General features: G+C 40.7%; 1 protein-coding gene across 4 annotated transcripts in view; it reads right to left on the minus strand.

Moving 5' to 3' along the window:
• Positions 1–26,083, minus strand: part of SCMH1 (Scm polycomb group protein homolog 1) — a 188,664-nt gene that overhangs the window by 148,222 nt on the left and 14,359 nt on the right. For all 4 annotated transcript variants that reach the window (XR_009247464.1, XM_058679670.1, XM_058679662.1 and 1 more), the window contains exon 2: positions 2,573–2,702. The gene's annotated coding sequence lies outside the window, so the exon portion shown is untranslated. The remainder of the gene's footprint in view (positions 1–2,572; positions 2,703–26,083) is intronic.

Genomic DNA, 26,083 nt, shown 5'->3' on the forward strand with positions numbered 1-26,083 from the left:
TACTCTGTCTTCACTAATTCCATGCATGGCATTCTCCATCACCTAGATTCATAGATGATATGCACGGGCACACAAAAAAACACTTAAAATGCCTTTGTCTCAAACTCAGAAACAGTTATACGAGAAGGGTATACATTAAGACGATAATATTTCAATACATCAAAATAATTGTAACAGGGGAATAATGCTTAAGACAGCAGAAGGAACTATGGTTAGTATCTTACATGGTGACAGGAACTCAATTACTTGAGCCATCACCACTGTCCCCCTCTCCTCTAGATCTGTACTAACAGGAAGCTGTAGTCAGGATTCAGGAATTGAAGCCAGGCAGGTACTTTACATGGGATGTGAACACTTTAAACTGCATGACTTGTATTATGTTTCTACTGGACAGTGTCAAATCGGACAATTGCAATTCAGTGTAGCCACAGAATAAGGCATATGCCAGAAGGATGGGGTAAGACAGGAGAAGTAAAAGGAGGTCTAGATAATTGGTCGTATTTTTCATTATAAAGGAGAAAACAGATAGACCTTAGCTAGAAAAGGCCAGTGGGCAGGGAGAAGCATATGTGAGGGCTGAAATATAGAACATATTAATGACTTTTGGGACTTTGGTTCTGGAGGCCCAAATTAAATCCCTTGTTTTCATATGGCTTGGCTGTTCCCTGGTAATGAAAGGAATCCTATTTCAGATAGTATGATTTCACCATCAAGCAGAAGAGCAAAACTGACTTAATCCCATACAAAAGACTTTAGTAAGTCTCTAGCAAGAGATACACCATAAGATATAGCTAGAAAAATATCCTTTAAAATAGACTTTTAGGGGTCCAGTGGGGTCCAGTGGGGTCCAGGTCGCCTGGCCTGGGTCCTTGGGCCTGCCTGTGTAGTGGGTGCTGGTTCCATGAACCCAGGAGTGGCGGGGGGTCCAGCTGGGCCCAGGTCTCTTGGAACAGGTTCATGGGCCCACCTGTGAGAACTGGTCCTTCTCAGTGTAAAGGATGAAGTGGTGGATGGTAGGCCTTGGCGCACATAGACTATATTGTAGCTTACTGGAGCCTGCAGAGGACAGCTGGTACCCCAGCAGAGAATGGAGAACAGAACATATTGGACAACTACCTCAGCCAAATGATGACAGCAAATATATTGGTGAATGGAGACACTAAGGTCGACTGTGTCAGCCAATGGACATTGGAAAGGTTTCCTCATCCACAGACTGCAGAAATGGTCAGCATTCAGAACTATCACCTGGGTGGTTGGGAGGCTGGATATAGCTTCTCCCCTTGCCTCTCCCCTACCTCAGAAATGGGAAGAAATAGAAAGTTTGGAAACAATGATCACATCCACTTTTCCAACCCTGGATCCTTCCCACCCTGATCAATTATGTAAACATCTTCTAAAACAAACAAATAAGTTTAAAAAAAAAAGGACTTTGATAAGGGTCTCAGTTTCCATAACACCAAAATAAAATTAGGATCAAAATCCTAACATGCATGAAATATTTTCTAATATAATTACACTAAAGTCACCATAAAAATTGACAAAAATGGGCCCAATGCAATAGCCTAGTGGCTGAACACTTGCCTTGCATGAGCCAGAATCCCATTCCCAAGTTCGTGTCCCAGATGCTCTACTTCCCATTAGCTCCCTGCTTGTGGCCTGGGAAAGCAGTGGAGGATTGCCCAAAGCTATGGGACCCCGCACCAACATGGGAGACCTAGAGGAGGCTCCTGGCTCCTGGCTTAGGATTAGCTGAGCTCTAGCCATTGTGGCCACTTAGGGAGTGAACCAGCAGATGGAAGATCTTTCTGTATATCTGCCTCTTCAATAAAAAGTAAAATAAAAATTTTTTAAATTGACAAGAATGCATACCTTCCAGAAATGGCTATAAGTCTTTTTTTTTAAGATTTTATTATTATTATTGGAAAGCCAGATAACCAGAGAGGAGGAGAGACAGAGAGGAAGATCTTCCATCCGATGATTCACTCCCCAAGTGACTGCAACGGGCCGGTGCGCGCCGATCTGATGCCGGGAACCAGGAAACTCTTCCGGGTCTCTCATGCAGGTGCAGGGTCCCAAAGCCTTGGGCCGACCTCGACTGCTTTCCCAGGCCACAAGCAGGGAGCTGGATGGGAAGCGGAGCTGCCGGGATTAGAACCGGCGCCCATATGGGATCCTGGGGCTTTCAAGGTGAGGACTTTAGCCGCTAGGCCACGCCGCCGGGCCCAATGGCTATAAGTCTTAATGACGCTTATGTAAGACAATATAACGCATCTAGAATGTTAACTAGCACAGAGAATAAATCCATTAAATGGTGAGTTTTCTTCCTCTCTTAATAATAGTTTGTAATACAGTCAAACTGTTATAGAATCATTTGAGATATTTAAAAATCGAGACTTTCAAACTCTTCCTGCAACTTGGAAAATTCATATTAATGGATGATAGTACAACTACATATAATAATAGTAGATAAAGAATGGCTTAATTAGTAATGAGCAATTCTTTAAATTGAGTTCTTGCTAGATCTCTTACATCTAGCTCTCTCATCTCTAGAAAAGAGTAAAAAGATACCTACCACCAGGCTGCATAGTCAATGGACTAACAGCTAATCAAGCAGTTAAGAAGTCTGGGATTTATTCCTGGATCTACAAATACCTTGCTCTGTCCTCTGATAAGTTAGGTTTTCTGTAGGCTTTTTCTTCCATCTGTAAAACAGAGGAGAGAGGAAGCGTGACTGTTTAGGTGAAGTACTGAAACATTTAAGCATTAACAAATTATGCTACATTATAAAAAATTTAGGATTGTCATGGGGTGCAGCCAGTGATAGCCAGCACCCACTGACAGTGGGCAAATCCCTATCCTCTGTCCTGATAATTCAATCCTCAACCACTTCCCCCATGTCCTAATTTAGCCAGGATATCGGCTATTAAGTCCAATTAGTCTAGGCATTTTCAGCTACAAGCCCAGTTCCTGTTCCTGCGCATCCCAGTGAGTGCCAATTAACTCCTTAGCCCACAACATTTAGGTATTCGCTCCTGCCCACCTGTGACTCACCTATCAACTGAGAGGGGATGGTATTGCACTGTCGTGTAACCACTCCCCTCACAAGCCCCTTTAAAAGGCCCAGGAAGCGGGGGCTCTTTCTTTCTTTCCTTTCTTCCTTCCTTCCTTCCTTTCTTCCTTTCTCTCTCTCTCTCTTTCTCTTTCTCTCTTTCTCTTTCTTTCTTCCTTCCTTCCTTCCTTTCTCTCTCTCTTTCTCTCTCTCTTTCTCTTTCCTTCCTTTCTTTCTTTTTTCTTTTTCTTTCTTTCTTTTCTTTCTTTTCTTTCTTCCTTCCTTCCTTCTTCCTTCCTTCCTTCCTTCCTTCCTTCCTTCCTTCCTTCCTTCCTTCCTTCCTTCCTTCCTTCCTTCCTTTCTTTCTTTTCTTTCTTGTCAGGTGCTTCCATTACTCTGCCACCTCTACTCTTGCCTGACCCAGGACAGGTCATCCCCTGAGCATGGTCCCCGTGTACTGCTTAGATGGGACAATGGATATAATAATGTTGTTTCTGGTTTGTGTGCTGTAAGGAGTTCCAGGACAGGTGATGCCTAGCAGTAGTGGAATGTGGGCAGAGAAGCCAGGGAAAGGTCAATGTCTGCAGCTTTGTAAGTGTGTCCAGGTTCTTTGTAAGTGTGTCCCGGTTGTTTGTTGCATGTCTCTTAGGATAACTTATATTGTTGGGGAAGCTGGGACATAGGTCTTCAGCTTAATCGATGGACTTAAGGGTAATGACCATTTGTTCCTTTTGGGATTATGATTGGTTGGATTATGATTGGTTGGATTGTTGTATGGACTTGTGATTTTCTATTGTGCTCCACTATCACCAAGCTTGGTTAATAAAGACTCCTTAATAAGCCTTAGACATGTCTGGTGTGATCTCACTCACACCCTGCAACAACGACCTGCAACACTGGCTTCCCATATGGCCACACTAGTTCAAGTCCTAGCTGTTCCACTTCTGATCTGGTTCTCTGCTGATGTCCTGGTAAAGCAGCAAAGGACAGCCCAAGTTCCTAGGCCCCTATACCCATGGGGAGACCCACAAGATGCTCCTAGCTTTATCTTGGCCCAGACCCAGTCATTGCAGCCATATGGGGAATTAATTAGTAGATGGGAGATGGCTCACTCTTTCTCCAGCTCTTCCAGATAAATAAAATCTATCTCTTAAAAACAGAGTAATTTCTGGAATACCGTAGAAATTATGCCCTTTTTGATTTTTGACAAAAAGATACAAGAAATAGACTACTACTAATATCTGAAGTAGAGCAATCCAGAATAGCATAGAAATATGATGATAGAAATGTTCTATATCCATGTTGCCAAAAGAGCAACCAATAGTCAATCACAGGTCATTATTCAGACTTTGAAATGTAGCTATCATGATAGAGTAGTTGGATTTTCAGTTATATTTAAATTTTTTAAAAAGATCTATTTATTTTTATTGGAAAGTCAGATTTACACAGAGAAAGACCTTCCATCTGCTGGTTCACTCCCCAAGTGGCCACAACAGAGCTAAGCTGATCCAAAGCCAGGAGCCTGGAGCTTCTTCTGGGTCTCCCACATACATGCAGGGCCCCAAGGCTCTTGGCCACCCTCAGGTGCTTTCCCAGGCCACTAGCCGGTATCTGATATGAAGTGGAGCATTTGGGATACGAACCAGCACCCATATGGGATGCTGGCACATGCAAGGTAAGGGAAGGCTGCTCCAACTAGCAGAGCCAGTAACATGGACAGGGACAGGGTCTGGGGATGAAGCACAGACAGGAGACCAGTGATGGTAGAAGTCTCTGCGAAGTCTCTTTATTGCTCCTTCACCTCTCCTTATATGCTCTTCCCCTCCCCCCCAATGTCCTAATTTAGCCAGGATATTGGATACAGATGAGTCCAGCTAGTCTAGGTGTTTTCAGCCACAAGCCCATTTCCTGTTCCTGTTCCTGCCCATTCCAATGAGCACTAATCAACTCCTTAGCCCACAATAGGTCCTCCATTTTTGTTTTAAAGCAGACTTGAATGTGCCTATCTTAGGTTGTGGAATCTCAGGTTATCAGCCTTACCCGTCATCGGGAATCTCCATACCATGACGGAGCCCCTGTCTTAGTTTGGTCAGTGCCCAGTCCATCTTACTTATCACTGATTGCCATTCAATGCGCTGCCTGCTGCAGCTGTACAAACTGTAGCTGGGGAGGCTGATAACCCTGTTCCATGGCTAGGAGTATCTTTAGCCTGGTAGCAATAAGCAGATAGCAGTTCCCAGGCTTGGGAAACATTTTGCACTTGCACAGGTGTTACATACATAAAGACATATGATGGGGAACAAGAGGCCCTGACCACATCCTACAGCATCTGCTGCTCCTCTGTCAACAAATCAACCTGCTGTTACAACATAAGCATGCCCACCCACACGTGTTCATTAATAAAGTTCTGTTGTTCCACAGCTCAAGCAGTCAGTTCCGCAAGCTTGTTCATGGTCTCAGCGGTAGCTGTAGGGTGTCCTAGGGTCACCACTGCTGTGGTGGTGGCTGCTGACACCAGGGCTGGCTACGATGGTCAATGTTATGCCAGTCTCTTTTACACCTTATCAGGCCAACAGAGGGGGCCTCTCCGTTAGCCCCGACAGGCACAGGCAGGATTCCAGGCTGCCGCATGGCAACAGCAGTATTGCCACTGCCATTCCAACATGCTGTTAGGGTGCAGCTGACCTCGGAGCAATTCACTTCAGAGACATTTTCTGTATGTAAGAGAGAAAAACGGGGGGATAACACAAGCAGACACGGGTTTAAAATTCAAGGAGGTAAGGTTCACCCATGTGAGCGAGTCCTCAAATCCTGAGGAATGATTGAACTAATAATTTCCATAAGAGTAATTGCCTCTCTTAATAAGGGAACGGGGAGGCATGCAGTACATGCCCATTCCCCACAAATCTGCCACACAGAAAAGGTGGGAAATATCAGGACCTCAGTGCTCACAGGAGGAAGATAAAAGGGGGGTGCTTAACAATATACTAACTTACTTATATATTACATAAAGGCCTAATATACTTGCTTGTCCCGTCGATCTTTCAACTCAAATGCCATTACCATGGCCAGTATCCAAACTTTCACAAGACTCAGCAGCAGAAGCCTGCCGGACAAGCCTCTCAAGACTCCACCGTGAGCCATTTTCATTTTCTGAAAATACACAAACTGATCCTCACCCCCATATGAGGACGGGATCTAGGCCTTGCCACTGGCCAGTCAAGGGGTCCTTCCACATCACGTAACCCTTCTGCTTCTCAGATGGATTTTAATGACGATCTGCAGCAGACCATCCTTCAGCATCCAATGTTAGAAAATTTAAGATAAATAATACAAGGTTAAAAGGATCTCAGGGAGTGTTATACTCCCCCTTTTTTGTTTTAATAAGGTAATTCTTAATAGTACGGTTTGCACTTTCCATGATACCTTGTCCTTGAGGATTATAAGGAATGCATTGCAATGGGTCAGAGCATGCCTCATTCGTTTCCCTGTCTGAGGAGTAGCTAGAATAAATCAACAGCAAGTATTGATAGTAACATAAACATACTTTAGTGTCCCAAACTCTGGGATGTATGTTACATTCATTTGCAAATAATCTTAATATAATTCAATCAATCTGATTAACTGTCTCCACAAAACGGGAGATTAATCCGTTGGCATTCTTGAGGCCTCATAAGAATACCAAGGGAAGCCCTAGAATTTGAAACTTTTGAATTTTTGGATGCCTTTGTAAAGATGGCCAAAAACATCTGGGCTATGGAAATTTGGGGGGGGGGGTAATACAATTCTGAAAAAGTTGAAATTCCAAATAATTAAATGGAGAAACAAGTTGTATTTTATCTGGGTCTATAGCTAATCTTGCCTCAACTGAAGGGAGAGATGCTGAAGTTGCTCCCATAAATCTTTCACTGCTGCACCCAGATTCAATGGCGCCAATGGCACAGGTAGTGCAGAGGACGCCGTGACTTTCCAAAAGAGATTTTTGCTCAGCACATGCTCTATGAGCACAAGCTCTACGGGTGGAGGATCCTCAGCAAACTCACTTCTATTCTCTTCCTCTTCCTCTTCCTCCTCCTCAGAAGACTGCAAATCTTCACACAGTTTCTCCAGACTTTGTCTGGTCTGAGATACCTTTTCTTTTTTTACCCTGGTTTGGGGTTCCCTTTGTCTTCCTACTCTGGTTTGGGGTTTCTTCTGTCTTCTTACTCTGGTTTGCAGGTCCTTCTTACCCTGGTTTGGGGTTCCTTCTGTCTTCTTACTCTGGTTTACAGCTCCCTCCCCCTTCCTATAGATCATTTTTGAAGGAAGGGTTGCACCACCACCACCTCAGGGGATGACAAAATATTTTTTGCCAAGCGCCAGAGGAAAAAGGTGGCTACAAAGAGAGCAAACCATGGGAATACGTTGCAGACAGTTTCAACGAACTTCTGCAAGGCCTTAAGCTTAATGTCAGTGCCTTTTGACTGGAGCAGATCTTAGATTCCCTTACTCATCTGCACTTTAGCAAGTTCTTGCCCCATGATAAATTTTACTTATGCCCCTGCAAAATATTTAATTTTAACCTTACCTCCAGATTTCTGGGGCCCCTCAGATTATCCCTCATGCCTCAGGATGGGGAGAGGTCTGGGGATGAACTCTTATGCCCCTGCAAAATTTTTAATTCTAAACTTTCCTTTGTAGGTCCAGGGGTCCCTCAGATTGTCCCTCGTGCCATGCCCCACATTAGGCGCCATTTGCTCCAACCAGCAGAGCCAGTAACGTGGAGAGGGAGAGAGTCTGGGCTACCATGCTGGGGCCTAATTATATTTAATTTTTATTAAGTTTACAGAGTGACGTAAGTCAGATGTAGAAAGACAATACTATGCATGCTCTCTTACATGTGGGAGCTAAACAAAAGACAATATGAATGTAGACTAGTGATTAAAGGGACAGCAAAAACTATGGGGAAGCATGGGTATGCAGAAGGAGGTAGAATAGTGAATATTAAAAGAGGATGAAAATATGACATTCTAATGTTCTATAGCACAGTTCACAAAAACCTAAAATAAATCTTATTAATGGCTGGAAGGAAGGAAATCAAAGGCTCCAAACATGTAATGATGATGGAGAGATGCTGATTATTCTGCTTTGGTCAGCATATATATATATATATATATATATATATATATATATATATATATATATAAAATCATATAATATATATAATCATATATGTACTGGGATATTATTTTGTACCCTGGAGGCATGTGCAACATTATGTGTCAACTAAATTTTTTTAAGTTTATGAAAATGAAAATGCCAACTTTCATCTGATCATTACACAATGTAAACATGCCCACAAAGGAACACACCATATCCCACAGAAATGTGCAATAAAATGCTTTCACATAGACACATATGAATACTGGCTACCGTAATAACACAGACCTAGAGACTGGAAAGATGTGGTATTTTTGAAAATATCTGAAAGAAGGATAATGTATTGTAGAAAAAGCTTGTACGTCTGTGAAAGCACTCTCTGAAAACGTTATAAAATAACCATAACAGGTCATCTTAAAGCAAGGAAAAGCAGAAATAGTTGTATATTACAAAAATTCAGCAGTAAGTTATCACTTGCATACGAATAATAATTAATATTATATAGCCATTATTTCAAGTATTTATTGTGCTAAGTATTCAATGGCATCATCTTGTTGAATTTTCACCACTTAACATGGTATTATTGTTCCCTATTTGCTAATGAGGGAATTATAACCAGAAAGGCTGAGTTTCTGAGAGGTTACAGTCAGTAGAAAAGTTAGAATTTGAACCCACCCATGTTGCCTACATACTACTCTCAGGAAAAACACAAAAAGCAATCATGAAAATGCTTCTACCACAAAATAGTCCAGTTTGGGAAGAACTATAATCATGTAAGACTATGACTGCTCTACTACTGATTTTGCTACAGTAAAAACTGAAGCACTAATGCTCCTTAGTTTGTTTTGCACACTGATTTAAGCACAATGTGGGATTACAACATTTAAAGGTAAAATTACATCAAATGGAAGATGTCCACAGGTTTTAAACACAGAATTTGGAAAACATAAGAAAACTAATACTCAGAACCCTAACCAAGAAAAGACAGAAGACAGAACAAGTCAATCAACCACCTCAGCTATATGTTGGCAGCGAAATACTAGGCAAATGGAGACACTATGATGGATTATGTCAATCAGTGGATTCTTCAATGACCTCATCGTATTTGGAGTGGCGAGACTGGCAGCGATTCATAACTGGTGAACTATCAAAACCACTTGAGCAAGTATCTCAGAGCATGCCCCACATCCGGGACTTGGGGTGGGTGGGCAACTGGGTGGGGCTTCTCCCTCAATATTCCCATTTACCTCAGATACATGAAGGAAACAATATGGAAATAACAGTCTTACCCACTTTCCTATAACCCTCGAACCTTTTTACCCAAATTAACTATGTAAAGATTGTCAAAATAAAAAAAACTAATATAGGCGATATATATCTATGTATCTATGTCTATATCTATATACAAATGAGGAGATGCAGGAAGGAAAGTGGGGACTAGGGAGGGTGAGATTTTTCCACCAGAAACATAAAGTGATACACCAAATGTGTTTCGAAAATTCATTAGGAAATTCTTTCAGTGTAAGCTAAATCACAATCTTATGCCAGTATGTATCAAGATGAAAAGAAAAACTGGAAGTAGAATAGTAGCTCTATGTGATCATGAAAGATAAGCTAAAAGTAGGCAAGAGACAGATGGGACTGTTGTCTGGTGATGTGCCACCGAGTAACCACTCTTTGGGCGAGCATTCTTGGTGCCTCTCAGGTGATTTTGTCTCTAGTTCTGTTTTACCGACTTTGACTTCATTTAGGATCATCCTCCAGAAGACAGGAGAAGGCAAACTTGACAAACTCCTCTTCAAACAAAGCAATAAATCCTGACCCCTTCCCAAATCAGATGTGAACAAAGAAGATAAAAATGATCTCTCCTGCCTGACTCTTGTCCCTCCCTCTACTTACTCTGTGACAATTATATACTTCTGTGTGGGAACGCAGAGGGAAGAACCCCAGAGACTATCAACATTTCCTTTAATAAGTAGGGCAGCTAGTTTCAAATAGTTACTAAAAATACAAAGAAGCCATGACTCCCTTTGTCCTACTGACAGTCCTTGTAGATCTCTACTATGCATAATTGTGTTTTGCCCTCTGCAGATGCTAACGCTGATGCTTTTTAGAATGATTCTGGTTCACACTTCTTGAAGAAATTTAGTAGTACATATTATACTTTCTAGAAGATAGTTTTATGGATCTGATATCACAAAATGATTAATCCCACATGCTACTGTCATCATTATCATCACCATGCCAGTCAACATTTATAATAAATGAAATTACAGTTCCAAGTGCTTTACTTTCTGCCAGTCAGAACACGTAGAAGGTAGAGGGGTGTTAGGATTTTTGCTTGAGAGAGAAGGGGATGGACTAAGGATAAGAGGGGTAATTCCCAACTGCTGGCTCACTCCCCAAACATCTATAACAGCTACGGGACTGGAAACTTTGGGACTGAGAATTAGAAACTACAAGACTGGGAACTAGTAAGTCAGCTCTTCTATGTGGGTTGCTACAGGCAGTCTACAAAAAATAACAGTATGACTTGATAAAGAAGAACAGGACAGACCGCGTCTGGAATCTAGTTTACAGACTGCTGGTGCTGGAGATAGAGGTCAAACTCCGCAGGCAGCAGTCCAGGAGTGGAAAAAAAGCCCAAGACCAAGGTCGAGGCCTATGGGCAAATGTCCATGGCTGGACAATGGTCCATGGCCACAGAACTGTGTGCTTTAAGATATCCTTGAGATAGTCATTGCACTGACTTCTGCACATGGGTCTCACTGAGGCTTCCTGATCATCAAGCATTGGCTGGTTAACATCAATATGGAACATAGTGATCAGCATCTGAGCCACATCAACTGCTGTAATTCAATCCCTCAAATATTTCAATAAAAAAAAAATGGGGCAGCAGAGCCTTTTATGTCGACTTCCTTCCCCAGAGTGTCTCAAATCCCGGTCATGCCATGCTGGTCACAGTATGAGTGGTAGGAATTCAAAGACTTGGGACATCATTATCACCTTCCAGTCTGTATTAGCAAGAAGCCAGATTTATTCCTAGATACTTCATACTTTTCTCTGTTATTCTGAATGGTATCTTGCTGGTTAGATCTTTTTCTCCATGGAATACTACACAGCTATTAAAAAAAAACAAAATGCAGTTCTTTGTGGCCAAATGGGCCCATGTGGAAACCATAATGCTAAGGGAAATGAGCCAATCCCAAAAGGTTAGATACCACATGTTTGCCTTAATTTAAGATGAAATGATGTCAATATGAAAAATAGTACCTGTAAAATGTAATATTATCTCAACCTCAAACAGCCTATCTCACATGCAATAAGATATTGTGAAGCAACCAACGAACCAACAATCAATGTGAGTCAGACTGCTTATGATCTACATCAAAGAATTGTAAAACCTAATATACTTTTAATGCCCTATGTTATTCCATAATGGGGCGGGAAAGCGGAGAAATCTACCATCACCCTAGAAGGTGTGAGGAAGACGTGAAATATTAGTTACTCCTCACTAGCGTATTGAGGATTTCTCTGCACACCCCTCCTAAAACTGTTCACCTAAACTGTTGACATATGTCTTGGAGTTTTAAGTCAGTCTAGACTACCCAAAAAAAAGCCAGATTCAGCAAAATTATGCTTCAACACTACAAATATTATAATGAAAATAGACACAAAACAGCTGAACAGTAATCTATAGCTATTTTAAGATGTATAGAACACGGTTGTATATAAACTAAAATTGAAATGTCAATGAAGTAGTCACAGGATATGGTTAAGAACCTGCATTTTTTTTTAACATATTGGTTACTCAACACTATGTCAATTAATTCCATAATGTTATAAATTGTTGCTGAAATTATGTTGGGACTTTTAATTGATCGGGATGATACACTGCTGGCTCTACCTTCAGACCAGAGAAGGTCTCTCCAAGAAGCCGTTGAACTTATCTGAACAATAAGATGCTGGACTCTATGCTTTGTATATGCTTGCAATGAAGGAATCTCAACTGAACTTGAACTGTGGTTATGTAACAAGGTGAAGGAATCCACCATGGGGGGAGGGTGAGGGGTGGGGGGAATCCCAGCACCTATAAAATTGTGTCACATAATACAATAAAAAAGGGGAAAAAAAGAAGCCAGAATCAGGAATTGGAGCTTCAAATAGCAAGCAATTACAGCGAGCCAGATCTGGGCCTCAAACCCAGGCACTTCTATGTGGAGAATGGGCACCCTAACCACAAGGTCAAATGGTCTATCCCAGAAGTAGAATTCTAGGTTCAAACCCAGATCCTAATATCCTGAAAGAAATATAAGCACACAATATTATTTAAAAGAAAGCAATAGGAGAAGACTTTCAAAACTAAGGAAGTTTAATCGGGAGAAGAAAATACTCAGGGGAATCACAGGAATAATTTGCAAGTGTTTGGAGAGTTCTCATACAGTGGAACAATGACATTTATTCTACTTGTTCAATTTCAGCGGAAAGAACTAGGATTAACTGGGTGGAAGCTAACATTAGGTTCAGCACATGATCAGAAAGAACCTTCTCTCAGTCTGAAGTTTCAAAAAGGGAGTAAAAGTAATATCATGGACAGTATGGAAGAAGATATCTCTTCATAAAGATTAAATTAGGGGCTAGGCACTCTGGCATGCTGAGCTAAACCTCTACCTGTGGAAATGGTATCCCATATGGGCACCAGTTCATGTCCCACCTGGCCTACTTAAAATCCAGCTCCCAAGATATTTAACACTTTATTGTAAAGTAGGTTTTGTATCAGCTTTTTTGGCCTAACTAGAAGCTAAAGTAAATGTTCTGAGTACTTTTAAGATAGATGTTCATGGCACAGTGCAATAGTTAAATGGCTAAATCCTGACCTTTCAAACACCAGAATACCAAATGGGTGCTGAATCATGTCTCAGGTACTCCACTTCCCTTCCAGTTCTCTGCTCATGGCCTTATGGGAAAGCAAGTATATATGTCAGATTTTGAACTTACTAAGAGTATTTTCATTTATGATGTTTATAAGTACTTGCTGAGCCAATCCAAAGCCAGGATCCAGGAGCCTATTTCAGGTCTCCCACGTGGGTGCAGGATCCCAAGGCTTTGGGCCATCCTCAACTGCTTCCCCAGGCCACAAGCAGGGAGCTGGATGGGAAGTGGGGCCGTCGGGATTAGAACCAGCATCCATATGGGATCCCAGCGCATTCAAAGCAAGGACTTTTAACTGCTACACTATCGCACCAGGCCCAATGATCACTTTATATAATCATTTTATTTAAGATATCCAACAACCTGGCATTATTCTCAATTATATATTTTATATTTTTTCAATAAAAACTTAGGTTCTGGAGCTGGTACAGTGGCATAGTGAGCTAATCTTCCACCTGCAGCACTGCCATCCATAGGGGTACCAATTCATGCCCTGGCTTGTTTTACTTGAAATCCAGTTCCCTTTTTGTGGTCTGGGAAAGCAGTGAGGGGCAGCCAAAAGCTTAGCTGAAAGCCAAAAAAAGAAAAAAAAAAAAAGCTTAAACCCACATATGGGAGGCTCAGAAACAGCTCCAGGCTCCTGGATTCAGACTGACACTGGAAGTGAACAGGGGACCCAAGATGGATCAATCTCTCTCTGTGTCTCTCTCTCCCCCTTCTCTCTGTAAAGCTATCTTTAAAATAAACAAAGAGGCAAGGAATAAACTCTAAGTGGTATTTAGCCAAGGAATAGCACTAATTTCTAAAAAAATTAATTTGGGGTGAGGTGGTATTTGATCTCATGATATCCTACTGGTTAGGATGCCTATATCTTATAATATTTTTATTCACTTCCCAACTCCAGTTTCCAACTACCTTCTAATCTCAGCGGCCCCACTTCCCATCAAGCTCCCTGCTTGCGGCCTGGGAAAGCAGTCGAGGATGGCCCAAAGCTCTGCACCCGCGTGGGAGACCTGAAATAGGCTTCTGGCTTCGGATTGGCTCAGCTCCAACCGTTGTGGCTGCTTGGGGAGTAAATCATCGGACGGAAGATCTTCCTCTCTGTCTTTCCTCCTCTCTGTGTATCTGCCTTTCCAATAAAAATAAACTTAAAAAAAAAACACAGTAGAAAGAGATCCAAATAACAAGGTGGAATATTTCACATGGGGGGAGGGAGAGGGGAGGGGTGGGGTGATTCCCAGTTCCAACGAAACTGTATCACATAATATAATGTAATCAATGAATAAAAAAAAAAAAGAAAGAAAGAGATCCAAATAGTATGCAATCTGGTTAATGAAATTCAGCACCGGTACAAAGCAATGGAAGTATGAAAAGAGTAATTAAATTACAAATATTTGAAATGTATAACAGTCTCCAAAAAAACCTTATCGAAGATATATACTATGAAAAACTATGCATAGATTTCAGAAAAATTTGGCACCAAAATAAACTCATCTCTTAATGTAGTTTTTCCACAAACATTCTGAGATACTCATTTGCATCTTTGGCCTCCAAATTAGTTATGAACCTCTTACAAAAAAGTCTCAAAGAATCAGCAAAGAAGTTTTAACACAGCTGGAGGTTAGAAGAAAGATACATACAGAAATATGACATTTTAAAATAACCGTAGAATTTAAGTGGTGGAAATAATAAGGATTTTCAATTATAAAAATTTGGAACAGGCATTGTGGTTTAATGGGTTAAGCTGCCACTAGGGACCTCTGCATTTCACACTGGAGTGGCCTGCTGGCTAATCTGCACTTTGAGTCCAGCTTTCTGCAAATGCACCTGATAGGCAGCACAGATGAGACCCAAACACGTAGGCCTCTGCCACTTATGTGAGAGGCCCAGATGGGAGTTCCCACTTCAGCTTCGCCTAGCCATGAAATGTTGGAGGCATTGATCTCTCTCTCCCTATCTGTCACTCATATAAATAAACATCTTGAAAAGAATACCCTTTCACTTTTGTAGTATGCTTCTGATGGGGTTCAAAACATACTACAAATATTTTACGTTGAAGGAATCTGGTAAAACAGTAGAATCAAGTTCACTCTCATCTTCTCTCCCCCAATACTACTTCCCCTCTGAATTAGGTCACAAAACCTACAAAGGATTTTCTGAACTTCCCCTACAACAAATAAATCATAAGCTGTGACAGCTTCCCTCTCTATACTCAGAGAACAGAAGCTAAGACACAGAGGCCCCCAGAGAATCTGAACAAACAGGCCTTGCTACTGACAGTAAATCATAACACTTTTTTTAAAAGATTGTTATTTTTATTGAAAAGGTAGATTTCACAGAGAGAGGAGAGACAGAAAGACCTTCCATCTGCTGGTTCACTCCCCAAACGACCACAATGGACAGAACTGAGCTAATCCAAAGCCAGGAAATTCTTCTGGGTCTCACACATGGATGCAGGGTCGCAAGGACTTGAGCCATGCTCTGGTGCTTTCCCAGACCACAAGCAGGGAGCTAGATTGGAGGTGGAGCACCCAGGACACAAACCAGCACCCATTTTAGGTGCTAGTACTTAAACTGAGGATTAGCCAGTTGAGCCAACTCACCAGCCCCAAATTATACCACTTTTTCCCAATCCCAATTTTATCTCTCCATGACTTTCTTTATTGTAAGGATTTATTCATTTGAAAGGCAGAGTGACAGAGAGGAGAGACAAGACAGTAACTGAGATCTTCCACCCATTACTTCACTCCCTAAATGTCTGCAACAGTTGGAACTGAGCTGATCCAAAGCCAGGAGGCAAGAGATTTCTTTCAGGTCTCTCATGTGGGTGTAGGGGTCCAGACCTTGAGCCATCCTCCATTGTCTTATCAAGTCATAAGTAAGGAGCTGGACCAAAAGTAGAGCAGCTAGGACTCAAACCAGTGCCCATATGGAATGCTGGCATCGAAGGTGGATGCTTAGCCTACTATACATCATGGTTCCAACCCCCACACAATTCAATCTTTTTTTTTAAAAGATTTATTTTTATTTTATTGTTACAAAGTCAGAAATACAGAGAGGAGGAGAGACAGAAAGGAAGATCTTCCATCCGATGATTCACTCCCCAAGTGAGCCGCAACGGGCCGGTGCTGCGCCGATCCGAAGCCGGGAAACCAGGAACTTCTTCCGGGTCTCCCAAGCGGGTGCAGGGTCCCAATGCATTGGGCTGTCCTCGACTGCTTTCCCAGGCCACAAGCAGGGAGCTGGATGGGAAAAGGAGCTGCCGGGATTAGAACCGGCGCCCATATGGGATCCCGGCGTGTTCAAGGCGAGGACTTAAGCCGCTAGGCCACGCCGCCGGGCCCCACACAATTCAATCTTAAAAAGGTGGCAGCAAGGGCTGAGGTATTGTGGCACAGCATGCCAAACCAATGCCTACAATCCCCACATTCATGCTGGAGTGCCAGTTTGAGTTCTGGCCACTCCAACTCCAAACCAACTCCCTGCTACTGCACCTGGGAAAAGTAGAAAAGGCTGACCAAGTACTTGGGCCCCTGCCACTCACATGGTAGACTCAGATGGGATTCCAGATTCCAGGTTCGAATGGCCCAGTTTCAATCCAGCCATGACAGTAAAACAAGTAAGTTAGCATATTTAAGATTTCTTTCTGTCTTATCCTCTCTCCAATTCTGCTTTCCAAATAAATATTTTTTAAAAATCACCTGAAATCTAAATCTTATTTATCTTTTATTTTCTAAAGGTATATAAGAAGCAACTATCTCACTTTTACTTGTAGAAGCACTTTAATAAAACTAACGTGAAATACATTTATAAAACACAACAATATGTATCATACAAGACTTTAAAAATCCAGTTTCAAAGCAGCTGATAATTTTCAGTTATCTGACTCACATACTATCCTACTTGTATTAATTACAAAAAATAATTTTTTAAGATTTCACATTTTCTCTTTTTTTCTTTAAAGATTTATTTTATTTTTTTATTATAAAGTCAGATATACAGAGAGAAGGAGAGACAGAGAGGAAGATCTTCCATCCAATGATTCATTCTCCAAGTGACCGCATTGGCCAGTGCTGTACCGATCCGAAGCCAGGAGCCAGGAACCTCCTCCAGGTCTCCCACGCAGGTGCAAGGTTCCAAGGCTTTGGGCCATCCTCGACTGCTTTCCCAGGCCACAAGAAGGGAGCTTGATGGGAAGTGGGGCCGTCGGGATTAGAACCGGCATCCATATGGGATCCCAATGCATTCAAAGTGAGGACTTTAGCTATTAGGTCACTGCGCCATGCCCCCCAAAAATAATTTAACTCGGATATCAACAAATCCTGTTTTCCTCAGTCTTCTTAACTCCTTTTTCTACAGAACTATTTTCTCTCCTAAAATTCATCTATTTCTGGTTAATGCTTCTAGAATTTTCAAACACCTTCAAATTACATTTTTAAAAATTATTTTTACTTTCATCTTATAAGGCAGAGACAAAAATCTTCTATTCATTGGTTCACTCCCCAAATGCCCACAATAGTTGGGGGTGGACCAAAACCCAATACAGGTCAATAGTGTCAGCAATTGAAATATGTGAACCATCTATCATCTGCCACGTCCTAGGATGAGTATTGAAGCTGGCCTGCCAGTAAAGCAGTCCAATATGGAATGTGGGTACCACAGGTGAGATTTTAACTACTGAGTCAACCAACCACTCCACAAATTGCTAAAACAAAAACAAAACCAACAAAAAACTACTTGAGAGAGACAGAGAAACTCTTCCATCTACCAGTTCACTCCCTCAAATACTTGCAATGACTATGGCCAGACTAGTGCTGAAGTCAGGACCCAGGAATGTAACCCAGCTCTCCTACTTCGATGGCAGAAGATCAATTACTTAGAGTCATCATTAAATCAGCAGGAATCTAGAGTTTGAAACCAAAATCAGGTACTATGATATGGGACATGGGACACAGGCACCTTAATTGCTAGGATAATGCCCACAGCCTACTTAAAGAATGTAAACATTATATTTAATTATTTGCTTATATTCCTCTCTTCTTTATTTAAAGGTGAAGCCTTGAAGGACAGCATATTCATCATTACATGCTGAATTGCCTGACAGTAGTTTACATCAGGTGCATGTTTAGTGAGTTGCTTTCTCTATACTCACTTAAAAACACACAAGTACTAAAAAGGAGTTAAATTTTATAAACCATAAATTTTTCACAAAGGGGATAAAAGGCCTGAAACCCTGTAACTAAACTTTGTACAATGCCAGTTTCCCTGAAAGGCCCCTGATAGCATTCTGTGTCCCAGCTGGGTCTCCAGAAAGTTCATTACTTTCATTACCACTGTGGTAATTTATTAAGGGATTCAGTACAAGCAATACAAATTGAAATGACAGTGCTGGCAACCCAAAATTCTGATTTATCAGTACAGCTGCTCTCTCATCAGCATAACCATGGCTAAGTCTTTTTAACTGAAGAACAATATAGAGTACTTTGTATAACTGGTACCAAGGAGAAGTTTAAAAAGTATGTGTGGTCATTAAGATAGGAAAAGGATGTGTTCTTAAAAAAAAAAATAACCCAAAACTGCACAGTTGTGGTAAAGGACTCATTACATAATTCATCCTTTATGAGTCAACTGCCTGTCCAACGGCTCACTGAAGTGGCACTAAAGCTTCTAACATCCAGGATACAGCAGACATTACAGAAACATTCAGGAGGAGAAAACCAAGAGCAGTACTAGGCATTATGACACAAGAAAGGCCTTTAAAATTAAAGTTCTCACTCCTCCAAGGTTTGAAGACTTATTGGCAGAAGGGCATCTCTACTTAAAATCCCCTCAGATCAAGTAAAATGACAAGCTGTTAAAATAAGTAAACTTGATGTGGTGTAACTGATGCAAATATGATCAGGAAGAGAGGGAGTGGAGGGAGAGACGTGATAGGAAACTTTGTACTTACTTACTATTTCTCACTAGTGACTATAGTAGCTGCATATAATAGTCCCAATTTCTTTTTTCATGATAGCAAGAACAAATTACTCTGAAATGAATGGCTTAAACAGAAACATCTGCTTTCTCAGTTTTAGAGACTAGAAGTCTGAAGTCAAGGTATTGGTAGGGTCATGTTCTTTCTGAAGCTTCTTTTCTCTCCTTTGTTTCTTACAGTTTTTGGGAGCAGAAAACTAATTCAAATTTTGGTACTGAGAGCAGAGTGCTGCTTTAAGAAACACTGTTTTGAAGTGACTTTAAAACTGGATAGTGAGTGGGGATTGAAAGATTTTGAGATGCCTATCAAAGGATATTACCAAAGTTTATTGTTACAAGCATATAATTTATTTTAAGGAATTAATGAACATATTATTGGACACCTGAAGAAAGGCAATCCTATTAGAACAAAGTGACCAAAATTATCTGAATATGTTCAGCTACTAGGTAAAATACGCCTCAAAAGTAATAAGCTTGAATATTTAGCTAAGAAGATAGCAATGTTTTAAAATGCAGTCTGATTTCTTGTTAGTGTTCATAGTCAAATACAAATGAAAAGTGAAATTGAGGAATAACTATTATGCAAAAAAAAATAGTACTTGATGATTGGGAAAATTCTCTGCTTATCCAGATAGTGTGCTCCAGGAACAGGGCCATTGGTGTGACCAGACAATCACTTATGTTTGATTCAGGGATCCAAGGAACCTACATAGCAGAAGCCAGGAAGAGAAAAAATTATATAGGAAAATTTGTGGAGGACCCTCTTAACAGATGTTTGGGCACCATGCACTGCATGAGAAGACTGACAAGGTTTTTGAGAATGTTACAGTGGAACTGTAGCCAGGCTCTGGTGCTGTGGCAGGTTAAGCCACACCTTGTGATGCCATGAGTCCCAGTTGTTCTGCTTCCAATCTGGTCATAATTATAGAGAAAGCAAGGAAAGAGAGAGCTCTTCCATCTGGTTCACTCTCCCAGATGTCTACAATTGCCAGGACCAGAGCAGGCCAAAGTCAGATCTCCAGCATCAGTGGTGGGAGTTCAAGCATTTGTGCCATCTTCTATGCTTTTCCCAACCCATTTGCAGGGAGCTATAATTTAAGTGGAGTATCAGGTACACAAACCAGTACCCACATGGAATGCAGCATTGCAAGCAACAGTTTTACTTGTTTCACTGTAGTGCTGGTCCCTGCACTGAATATATTTAAACATGGGAAGGACATGCATTTGGGAGGGCCAAACTTTTGAACTGTACCTACTGGAATTATGTAACCCTGATATCTGTGAATACAACCTTGGAGATAAAGGTCATCACAGAACTCAACAACAAACCACGAGGAATGGTCGCTAAGCCTAATATGATTTAGTGTGCTTTAAAAAAAGCTTAAATGCCAGGCAGCAAAAGAAAACACAGGGAGAACACCCTGTTTTGACAAAGGCCAAGATCAGAGAAATGCAGCTGCAAGGCAAGGAACAACAATAATCAACAGCCATCACCAACTACTTGGAAAAGGCATGAAAGAATTCTAGAGTCTCAAAGAGCAAACATCAACTAATACTTTGATTTTAGATTTTTGGCTGTTAACCTGAAAGCAAACACATTTGTTTTTCTAAGCTATCCAGTTAGTGAAACTAAAGAAACTAAACATGGCCCTAGAAAATGAAACCACCCCTTTATGTTAGTTACTTAATATTAGTATAGTCCAGATTTGCTGTGTACCTGGCTTGGTTCTAAACGCTGTTAACCATTGCATCATTTTTTTCTAATGCATTATGTGTTGTACAATAAATAATTTGGTCTATGGCTAAGGCGTATAGCACACAATTACTAAAACCCTCAGAATTTGCAAGTGATCAGAATATCTGTTACTAATAAGTATCTGAATTCATACCTGAGTTTCCACTAACAGGATGGCTCAGGGTGGTGTACTGGTTACCAGGACTAATCATGTCATTAGAGCATGGGGACTTCAAGTAGCCCAACCTTTTGGGAACAAGAAAATATCAATAAAAGCTGTGGATATTGAAGGCTAAAGCCCATTCCTAGAGGTGAACACACTAATGTATGAAGAGGGTGATGTGACTGGACTCTACGGAAAAGAGGGCACAGGCTCTCCTAAATTTGTGGAGTCTGTACTAACTCTGAGTGGTTTAGTGTCAGAATAGCTGAAATTAAAACAGAATGGAAGGATTGAATTATACTGTGGCTCAGTGAAAAAGTAACCAGTGAGAGTGAACAGAAAAATGTGCTATCAAAGATACAGATCAGGGCTCAGTGTGACAGTCTAGTGTCCTCACCTTGCATGTGCTGGGATCTCATATGGGTGCCAGTTTGTGTCCTGGTGGACCTGCTTCCCATCCAGCTCCCTGTTTGTGGACTGGGAAAGCAGCTGAAGACATCACAAAGCCTTGGTATCCCACACCCATGTGGAAACCCAAAAGAAGCTCCTGGCTCCTGGCTTTTGATCAACTCAGCTCCAGCTGCTGCTGCCACTTGCGGAGTGAACCAGTAGATGGAGGATCTCCTCTCTGTCTCTCCTCCTCTCTGTATACCTGATTTTCCAATTAAAAAATTCAATCTTTTTTTTTAAAGATTTATTTATTTTAATTACAAAGTCAGATATACAGAGAGGAGGAGACACAGAGAGGAAGATCTTCCGTCCAATGATTCACTCCCCAAGTGAGCCGCAATGGGCCGATGCACGCCGATCCGAAGCCGGGAACCTGGAACCTCCTCCGGGTCTCCCACGCGGGTGCAGTGTCCCAAAGCCTTGGGCCGTCCTCGACTGCTTTCCCAGGCCACAAGCAGGGAGCTGGATGGGAAGTGGAGGTGCTGGGATTAGAACCGGGCGCCCATATGGGATCCCAGGGCTTTCAAGACGAGGACTTTAGCCACTGGGCTACGCTGCTGGGCCCAAAAAATAAATCTTTTAAAAAAAAAGATACAGATCACTTGGTCTTTCATGTATTTGACTTTCATATTATTCTTTAATACACTAACACATTGAGCTTTCCATTGTTAAATTATTTTACTAGGAAGTGAGTTTGAGCTGATACATAGTGACATATTTATCAGAGAAGAGCTGGAGTTTTTGTCAGGTATTTGGGGATTGGGTTTACTTGTTCATGCAAAGAAAGACCATGAACCCCAGAGGGAGCACTGTGCCTGATCCAATCACTCTTCACATAAGTTCAAGAGTGGCAAGCACCAACGGGGTGCTGGGCAAACAATAATTGATTGATTGATGTACATATTTTTAGATGCACTACTTTCAACCCACTGACACAGACCAGTAATAGCTAATTCCCCCCAAAATGTTCCTCATGTGAACCAAGCCCTATAAATGACAGAAATGCAATATCACATTTTTTAAAAATGGGTCATTTAATGTCAATATGTTTGGTACAATAACAGATTCAAATAGGAATTGATTTTGATGAGGACGATTTTTCCTTTAAATGTCATATCCAACTGGACTTTAAGCTCCTTAAAAGTAGGAACTAAATTTACAGCTGTGTCACAGAAACCAGTTTAACTGAACAGCAAAGAAAGAGCAGATTCAGAGAAACATGTTTAGTGACTTCTGATTGTCAGACTGATATTATGGATATAAGAATGAAAGATAATGAACCTTGTTTTGATAAAAGCTTAAAATCTAAAGGAAAATAAAAATTCAAATCTTAACATGAAAATAAAACTAAATATTGTTACTGAATTTTTTCTTGAACTATTTTTTTTTGAAACAACAAGAAAATCAGACATGTAAAAGGACAGGAAACTATTCAATACCTTTCCAATGCTCTCTTGACATGGGTTAGAGACTATCTATCCCATTTTGGCATAATAAACATAGCAAGAGCCTTTTTAAGACAAAACACTGAACAAATTTTGCATCTGTTGCTTCACATACCACAATTATGGATGAATTATTTATTTAAAGAGCTAAGTTTATTTTTAAAATTTCACTTGAAAGGTCTTGATAGCTTACTGATTATTTCATTGTCTTTTCATTATCTAAATTTTATTTTAAGATTTATTTATTTTTTATTGGAAAGCCAGATTCACAGAAAGAAGGAGAGACAGAAAAAGATCTTCCATCTTCTGGTTCACTCCCCAAGTGTCTGCAATGGCCAGAGATGAGCTGATCCAAAGCCAGGAACCAAGAGCTTCTTTTGGGTTTCCACATGGGTGCAGGATCCCAAGGCTTTGGGCCATCCTCTACTGCTTTTGCAGGCCATAAGCAGGGAACTAGATGGGAAGCGGGTCCACCAGGGATACAAACCAACACCCATATGTGATCCTGGTGCATGCAAGGCAAGGACTTTAGCCACTAGGCCACCAGGCTAAGCTATGTAAATTTTATTTTAAAAATATATTTTACTTGTACTTGACACCTACTAAATGTACATATTTATGGAATCACAGTGTGACATTTAAAGATCTATATATGTATATGACCAGATCAGGGTAACTGCCATATTTATCACCTTAGACATTTATTATTTTCATTGGAAACAAACAAAATCTTCTCTACCAGTTATTTCAAAATAGCCATTTAACTGTTGTCAATTATAGTTACCCTGCTGAGCTATAGAACACTTGCTAAACCATTCAATTTCCTTAGTTTCACTTTCTTTTATTATCAAATGATGGATAAAGTCATTTATTCGCATAGATCATAATCAAGATAAAAAACCCTGACCTCTCCCCCCAAAAAACCCACTAAATAAATGGTAATCATTATGAAGAGCACTACCATAATCACCAATTATCATATTCGAAAATTCAACGAGACTTGCAGTCAAAAAATGGCAAATATTGCTAAGATTTTTCTTATATGAAGTTCCCAGACAAATTTAGAGATAGAAAATACAATAGTAGCTGCCAAGATCTTGAGGAAGGGAGAACAGGGATTATTATTTAGTAGGTACAGAGTTTCACTGGGGGAAGAGAAAAAAGTTCTGAAGGGAAAAGTTCTGGTGGCAGCAAGTGCACCAGACATAAAATGGTTACAATGCAAAATTTTACATCTTGTATATCACAATTTAAAATAATTATAAAACAGTATAACCTGCATTAAAAACAAAAAGTATAGGAACAATATAAAGAGAAAAATATATTAAGACAAAATTTTTCCAAAGATAACTCTACAACCAACAGAGAAAATAAAAGGCATCAAGAGTAGTTGAAACAGAGTAGCTACATTACATCTGAGTAATTCAGGTGAAATGATAGAAACTTGAATCACAAAAATTATCAGTCACAGTTACTAACAGCTATTCACTCAACAACTATTTAATGAATGCTGGTGTTTGAAAAGCTTTATATGTATTAGACATGAAAAAGAGTGCAAAGAGCCCTGCCCTCATGGAACTTGTAAACGAAAATAACACATATTTACATCATGTGATTAAGGGGTACAACAAAAAGAATAACTGTGGAAGAGCAGTCAGGCCTCTAAGGAGAAGTGATTTTTAAACTGAAAATGACCCAACCAAGAGTTAGGCGAAGGCCTTTCCAGGCAGAGCCAACAGAATCTACAAAGTCTGAAAGGCAAAAAACTGCTTCACACAGTCAAGAAGCAAAAAGGGAAACCAATGTGACTGGAATTTATCTAGAGGATGATAGCAGCACCTACGATTAAGAATGTAGGTTTCATATTATATAACTAAAATGGAAAATATCTTTCATATATTCAGTATAATAGCACAATGACCTGGTATAATCTGTGGCAACAGTATTGGTAGGGGATGATGCAGAAGCATGAAAACCATTTAGGAATTGATACAATGGTCCAAAGGAAGAGCCATGGTGGCCTGTGTTAAAGTAAAGGAAATAAATGGAGAGTGGCACAAAGACTTACCAGGACTATTTATAGTCCTAATGGATATCAACAATGAAGTAAAAATAAAGGTAATTTCAGAAATGACTCCCAGTTTCGTGGCCTGACCAAAGAGATGAATTAAGTCCTTCTCTGAAACGGGCAATAATTAGCAAGTATCAGAATCACTTTAAGAGCTTTTTAAAAATACCGGTTCCCATATTCTACCTCCTTGAGGTCCTAATTCAATTATATGGTGAGTGGGAGGGTATGGGGACTTCTTAATTTTAAAAAATCTACACATATTGGGGCTACTGGTGTGGTACAGTAAGACTATGACACTGGCATCCCATATCAGAGTGCCAGTTTAAATCCCAGATGCTCCACTTCCAATTCAGCTTCCTGTTACTGAACCTGGGAAAGGCAGCTGATGACTGTCTATACTATAGCCCCTTCCAACTCACATGAGAGACCCAGATGGAGTTCTAGGCTCCTGGCTTTGGCCTGGCTCAAATATAATTGTTGAACTTATTTGCAACATGCTGAAAAGTTGGCCATTCTTAAAATGTGGCATGGGACTGTTGGCCCAACTGTAGCTCCTTCTGTACTATGACTCACGATTACTGCAGTACATTACCACAAAAAAAGACATAAAACAAATATAAAATATATATGGCCATACATGTGACCTTCAATTAGGTCCTATCAAAAAAGAAACTACTTAATATGAAATAGGGAAGGAGTGGTGTTGTGGTACAACTGGTTAAGATACTGCTTACAAACCTGTCATCCAATATCAGAAAGCCAGTTTGAGTTTCATCTGCTCTACTTCTGACCCAAGCCCTGCTAATGTGCCTGGGAAAGCCACAGATGGCCCAAGAACCTGGGCCAGAGTTCCTGGCTCCTGACTTAGGCCTGGCCCAGTTCTAGCCCTCACAAAAATTTGGTAAGTGAACCAGCGGACAGAAGTTCTCCACCCACTAACCCACAACCTGAGTTAACATGAATGTACTGGAAATATGTCTTTCCCAAAGAAGTTCAATTTACCTAACACTTGCACAGGAGCCTTGCTGAGTTGGAAAATTCTATCTAGGGCCATAAAGAGTAAGCACGAGAGAGAGAGAGAGAGAGAGAGAGAGAGAGAGAGAGAGAGAGAGAGAGAGAGAGA

The sequence above is a fragment of the Ochotona princeps genome, chromosome 2 (assembly GCF_030435755.1).
Source record: "Ochotona princeps isolate mOchPri1 chromosome 2, mOchPri1.hap1, whole genome shotgun sequence".
NCBI lineage: Eukaryota > Metazoa > Chordata > Mammalia > Lagomorpha > Ochotonidae > Ochotona > Ochotona princeps.